This window comes from Camelina sativa, chromosome 17, assembly GCF_000633955.1.
Source record: "Camelina sativa cultivar DH55 chromosome 17, Cs, whole genome shotgun sequence".
Classification (NCBI taxonomy): Eukaryota; Viridiplantae; Streptophyta; class Magnoliopsida; order Brassicales; family Brassicaceae; genus Camelina; species Camelina sativa.
In genome coordinates, this window is record NC_025701.1 from 23,024,917 (window position 1) to 23,032,283 (window position 7,367).

The 7,367-nt window shown below is 34.9% G+C and overlaps 1 long non-coding RNA gene across 1 annotated transcript; it reads left to right on the top strand.

Annotated features, from left to right (window-relative positions):
* Nucleotides 606-2,000, top strand: LOC109130140. Its single transcript, XR_002036250.1, has 2 exons — nt 606-748; nt 1,764-2,000. It is a non-coding gene; the product is annotated as an uncharacterized LOC109130140 (long non-coding RNA).

Sequence of the window (7,367 nt, forward strand, 5' to 3'; positions counted from 1 at the left end):
AGTTTAATTTTATCATATATATAGTAAATTTTAAATATTTAAACAGTTTTAAAAATTGTGATTGATATATCTAAGCTTAATAAAGATTAAAATTATAAATACTTAAAACATATTTAATTTTTTTAAATACATAGACAGAACTAATTTGAATCGATATTACTAAAAGAATTTAAAATATTTCTAATTTGTTATTTAATATGAATTAAATCCATTTATTATTTTTAACAATACTAATATAAGATATATCATACTAAACTGATATAATTAAAATTGTATTAAATAAAAATTTGTTCTTGATATACCGTAGATCATGATTAGTTACTATTAATAATTTTCAACCATCTAATATTTCTAATGTATTTGATACCTGAAGAACAATTACTTCCATGATAGAACATATCTAGTTACAAACTTACAACCTACTTAGGTGCTTTTGGTTTCTTCATTCAGATGAATCATCTAAGTGAAGATGAAAAATGATGTTTGTATGCCAAATTAACAGACTAGTTAGATGAATCAGTTGAATGATTTTTTAAAAAACTCATCCAAAAAATATTAAAAATCTAGCTCAAAAAAATCCTATTTAGATATTTCTTCTTCTTCTTCTTCGGCTTCGACGAAGAGCTCTCTCAAGAGCTGAGCTCTTTTCTCTCTCTCAGCTTCAATGAAGCTTTGTTCTCTCAGAATCTCTCATCGCTTCATCGTTTCATTGTCTCTCTCGTTCATCTCTCATCGCTTCATCGTTTTGGTAAGTTCTCTCTAACAGCTCTGATCTCTCTGATTTGGTTGGTGTTTGATCGAACTCTGTGTAAAATTTTGTTGTTTGCTACACTTAATTTTTGATTTTGCATCTGCTTCCTTTGATTTCAGCTGGCGGGTTTGTCCAAATTTGTTTTGTTCTCTCTTTGAGTAGAGAATTATGATTTAGGTGATACTGCTTCAGAGTTTGAAATGAGTTCATGTTTGAATGATGAGAAGTGTTTTAGGTCTACAGCTTGTAGTTGTTGATGCAAACCACATGTTTGATGAGTCTAGAGCTTGTAGTTGTTGATGCAAACCACATGTTTGATGAAATTCTTCAATGAACTTGGCTTGATCTTGTGAATGTTTTGAATTTGGCTTGATCTTGTGAATGTTTTCAGACATGGGTTTGTGTTTATTTACATCCCTCTGTGACAATTTTGTTCTTTGCTATACTTTATTTTTGATTTTGCATCGATTCCTTTGATTTCAGCTGGTGGATTTGAATAATTAGAAGTATTTGTACTGCTATTACTAGTTTATGTAGTGAATACATCAGTGAGTTGAGTATCATTGTGTAATCTACAAAGGTGGTTTGTTTTCTATCTCTCTCTCGCTAGTTTTTCTTTGTTAAGAATGAGGGTTTAGGTAGTTGGCTTGGCTGTTGTATAATTACATGTATATTCTCTATGGGTTTCTCATCTGCAATTTAGTTGTCACATATGATGAAATTTGGGTTAAATGGTTATGTTTATAAACACTAAACAAAGAGGGTGATGTCTTATCCTGGTTGAGATACATAACTGACATAGATGCTTGAAGTTGTCTCTATCGATGTGTATTTGTAAAAGAGTTAGGATTTCGGATTGTGGGTTAAGTGGAATGATTTCAGAACAAGAACAAGAGAGTGTTATCGTTTGTTATAGTTACCTCTTGCTCGGCTTTAGTGAGATTCAGGATTAAGAACAGTCCTACTATGGTTTCTGCAGTCTCATTTTTTATTTTGGTTCTGATTTTTGCAGTCGCTTAGTAACTCTGAATATGTTCATTGGTTTTGCATGAAATATTTAGAAGTTGGATGATTACACAGATTCTTTCCCATTCCAAGCCAAAAGTGATTCCTCTGCTTCAATCATGTTCTTGAGCAGTTCAGCTTCTTTCCTAACTTTATTGTGTTTCTCTCTCCGCAATCACAAGTATTTATTGTACAAACTTATAAAAAATTGTTATATATAATTTACAAATAATTTACACTGGCATAACATGTTTTATATCTTATAAAAAATTGTTATAAATAATTTATATTGGAATTTCTAGAGTTTTTGTTTGGTTTTGAATGAAAATTTATGTATATATATTTTAGATCAATATTTAAAATTAATATGGTTAAGATTAATAGTAAAAAATTTTAGATCAAAACATGGGTATTTTAGTTATTATTCTAATCAAATCCATTTAGATGAGAATGTAAAATAACCAAACAAACACATTTCTATTCAGATGCATCATCCAAATGAACCATTTTTTTTTTTTGAGTCATTTGACATTCAAATGAATCATTTGGATGAAGCTTTTGAATGAATCACACAAATGGTGAAACGAATAGGACCTTATACTTTTTAAACCGGCAGCTTTATTAAAATTTGATTAAAGATAATTTAGTTTTAAATATCAAGTGGATCATATATATATATTCATAATTTCATATATTTTCCGTATTAGCAATTTTCTTTGATACTATACATAATATTATTATATAAAGTTTGATATCAAAGTTACTCATAACAAGATCGTGACATGTGTCAATTATATCATTCAGATATTGACACATGTCAATTCTAAATTTATTAAACTTTAAAAAATAAAAATGTAAAAATTTAAAACCTACCATAAATTTTTTTTATAAAACAGTAAAATAGAGAAAAGAAAACCTAATTTTATTTAAAATCTTTAAAAGAAAAAAAATCTTTGTAAACTTCCAAATGTAAAACAAAAGTTTTGTTTTTAACAGGTTTAAAAAAATAAAAAGGAAATTATAAGAAAATTATAAATTTTAAACAGCTTTAAAATTTATAAAAGATCACTATAAGAAAATTATATATATATATATGTATCATAAAATTCAAAATTATAATATTGTTATTTTAATTTGAAGTAGCTAATTTTACAAGAAATAGGATTACTTTTTATATAAGATAAAAAAATGATTGTGAAAATTATACAATTAATTACTGTTTCTAAAAAATTGTAAATACTCACCTTTACATAAAAAAAGATTGTGGAAGTAAAATAAAATAAAATAAAAATAGATCGTCTCATATTTTTTTCACCAATCAAATAATTTATTCCAAAGATTGCTATTGTAATATATAAGGTATGTGTATGTAAGATTAACATATGTGTTTTTGTAACTATAAAATTGTTAAAGTTAAGAGACATATAATAGGTTATTTAATGTGTTCATAAAGACAATTTGCTCGTAGTAGTAAAGACTAAAGATTATATTTTAACAGTAAAATATATTTGTGTGTACAAATACACTTTTAGTGGTAATGTAGATAGTAGATTTGTAAATGGATACACATTAGTGTATTATAGCGAAAAAAATAATGTATATTTTCTATAACTAAAGTTTATCTCTTTACTTTTATACATTGTTTTTACTTACGAAAAGAATTAAGTATATATAAATATATATATTTTGACAACAATTAAATATATATTCTTTGTTAAATTTTATTTTATTTTAATAACTTTTAACTAATCTACAACTATTTTCTTTAACTGTGAGTATTTACATTTTTTTAGAAACAGTAATTAATGATTGTGTATCTATTTAATTTTTTTTTAACCAAACAATAAATTGAAATAAAATTATTTGGTTAGTTGCCCAAACTGGAAGAAAGAAGATTACAAAAAAAAACTTCAGAGATAAGAGAACACGAAATACAGGCAAGACAATCTGCATTTGAATTAGACGCACGTGGTATCCAAGAGATGAAGAATAGTGGGAAGGACTCCAGCGAGTTAAACTCATCGAGCAGGTTCGAGAAGGACGACCAATCTTCAGGGGACTGCACCGTAGTGAGTAACTCAGCACAATCAGTCTCGAAATGTTGACAAGCGATCCCTGCACCACGTATTCACTCCATGGTCCACAACAACGCTTTTAACTCCAAATATAGGGGGAGGGGATCCGTCTTAGACACTTGGCCCCCAATAACAAGATTCACTCCTCACCAACGCAACACCACCAGCCCAATCCTGAATGTACATTGGTTGCTTTCCAAGAACCATCAATCTGACAACTAGGTGAAGAAACCTAGACATCCAAAAATGGAGATGGAGCTGATATGACCGCCGTAAAAGAGAGCGCCTCTTCCTAGGCTAACTTATCGCCCAAATCCTTAGTAATCATATCAGGTAAGAGAGCGCCTCTTCCTAGACTAACTTATCGCCTAGGAAAACTATCATTCGTCTCGATCTCTAAACTTTGAAAAACTTTTTTTTATTTATGGTCTTTCAAATTGTCCATAAAATCCATGGTAATTGAAGAAGTTGATCAGGATCACCCTATTGAGAGACACCCCTCCAGAAAACAAAATCTAAATTCGAGTACACCAACTCATATGGAAAACTCCATGATGAGACCGAAGTCGGAGATAAATCCCAAACTTCACACGAGCGAGGGTTTCAAAGAAAACATGATTAATAGTCTCAACCGTAGAGTCGCACCTTTTATACCAAATATCACATCGGACACCTCGGTGTATTTATTTACTTTTATAGACAGTTTTCAATTACTAAAAATATTTACTTTATATTCTTTGTTAAGTTTTATTTTATTTTAAAAACTCTAAACCAGCACATCGAACGGGTTCTAATCTAGTAATATATATATATATATATATATATATATATAGATATAAATATACTGGTCTGACATGTCACTTTTGTCAAGCGGCTAAACTCATAGGCTCTTAATTAAAAATATACGTTTTAGATTTGTTCTTAAATCCCCTGATGCATTATAAATCCCCTGTGACTCTGCTACCTCCTCACTGGCCATGCTCTGGTTCACACTCTCACTGGCCTCGGGAACCTGACCTCGTCCCCGACCACGACCACGTCCACGACGACGACCACGACCACGACGACGACCACGACCACACCCGCGACCAACAGCATCCTCACCTCTAACCATCTGTATCACCAAGAACAGAAGGCTTAGAAACAAATAATTCTAATAACACAAGAACACAACTCACCATGGAATCACAAAGCAGGCTCGAAGAGGATGTTCTAGGACCTCATGCCACACACAATTGACTAATTCACACAATCAAAAGCACAGTGAATCCTAGACCTAGAACCGTAAGGGCTCTGATACCAAAATGAAACAACCCTTCTCGTTTTTTTTATAAATAATATTAATTCACTAGTGGTCCCATACCCACTAACAACCTAGCAACAATTAACAACAGCGGATAACAAAATAATTCCATAAAACCAAAAGAATTCCAACAATAACAATCCATGAACCAACAATGCAATCATCCAAAACCAACAATGAAATAACCAAGTTCCAACATCCTACAATGTTCTATCAACTTAACACTAGCAACCTAACAAGAGCTAGACCACAATCAATCAAGTCTCTAGAACATCTTCCTCCTCATCGCCTTGATTCCACGATCACAATTTGCCTTTACCTGCACACCACAAACAACAATTGAGATGCGTAAGTATTATCATAAATACTTAGTGAGGCTGTCCTCCCATCTACTAGGTTATACACACAAGCATCTGAGACTCTCATGTTTAAGCAAGCAAACAAACACAAACCAAGAAAACAAGTCTCGGATGAGACTGGTGTCGACCGACGCTAATTCGGTGTCGATTGATCCTAGAACAACATGGTGTCGATCGACACTTCTTCTGCAGACGCGAACTGCACGAATCGAATGTCGATCCTCCGTTTCAAATCATCTCGAAACCGTCCCAAACTCACCCAAACACCTCGGGAACCTATGGAAACCACAAAAACAACAAACCCAAGCAAGCAAAACACCACAAGCAACAAAGAACAACTCAAACAAAAGAGATCTCAGGCTTAGATCAACCATGGTCAAGCACTCACCTCTTTTGCAGGAAGATTGGGTTGAGAAACGGTGGAAACAACCCCTTCACAAGCTTCTCCTTCATTCTCAACAACAGCTCTCCCTTCTACAGCTACAGATCTCACCAAAAGCCACCAAAAACAAGCCAAAACCTCAAAAACCACAAGTTCTCTCCTTTCTCTCTCTTTCCTCTGTAAACGGCGACAAGACACACCATAAAACCCTTAATTCGTCGCTTCTCCACTTATATACTCGGTTTAGATAACTAAACCAAACCAACCAAACCAAAATCGCGAACTAAAAACAAACCCGACGAACCCTGAAATAGTGGTGTCGATCGACACACCCCTGGTGTCGGTCGACACCCACTCCGAAAATACAATAACCAGTTCGCGGATGTTACAATTCTCCCCCACCAATAAGGATTCGTCCTCGAATCCCGCAGCACCGTCCATCCGTCAAGGACCTCCGTGCCACCGTCAACACGGTCCGCACGTCCGCCGACTGGACTGAACACCGTTAGCCAAGGTTTCTGGGCACTGTCGCAACAGTCCGCACACCTCCGACTGAACCATGAGGTCTCCCTCTAGCCAATATACTCACATCAAAGACCCTATTTGCTCACAACTCAGTGCTTCCCCCGTCCGTGGTCGCAACCAACGAATCATGCTGGCTCGCTATCAGGCCCACAGCCTTAAGCTACGGCATCCAGGAAGTCACTCACACACACACTCCCCCCGCTCTCGGGTCGCAACCCTCGAGACATACCGGCTCACTGTCGAGCCGTGGCTCACAGCTACGGTATCCAGGGAGTCTCAAATATCCCGCTCTTGGGTCGTCACCCTAAAGCGCACTCTCGGATCATCATCCGAAGCAACATACCACTCCCACTCTCTGGCCACAAAGTCCATCGAGCTATCAGTATCACACGAGTTGGGCCCACACGGCCTTGAGCAAAACAAATCTGATGCCATCGAGTATCTCCCGACTAGATCTACCTCAACACTTTCCACAAAAATCTCCCATTTAGAAACTTTCTAACTCCGGAAACCTCCTTTTTGTGGAAACATTCTATTTATAGAAACTTTCCAAAAATAGATACCCAAGCTATTTCTCCTTTTCCCATGATAACAATAGTCAAACATAATGAAAAATACTCATCTTATTAATCTCAAAAACAATGTCATAATCGTTACAACTTCAACGAAAAATACATAAGAAAATAAGATACAACAATCCAAGCCATCAACCCGCATCCCGAGCACCACCTCATCTTGGTACTTACTCGCACAACCAACCACCCCTAAGCAACCAAGTATCAAGAGAGATGGGCTGGAATACTCCGTACCCGCTCCAGCCACGGACTACAACTTGGTCCCGGCTAGACAAGCTCAAGTCGCGGCCTGCTTCTCAAACCACTTCTTAAACCTTGTCTTTATCCTCGCCTCGGGCTCCCAAATCTGCTCATCTACTCCATCACAGTCCCACAGGACTCTCATCAAATGA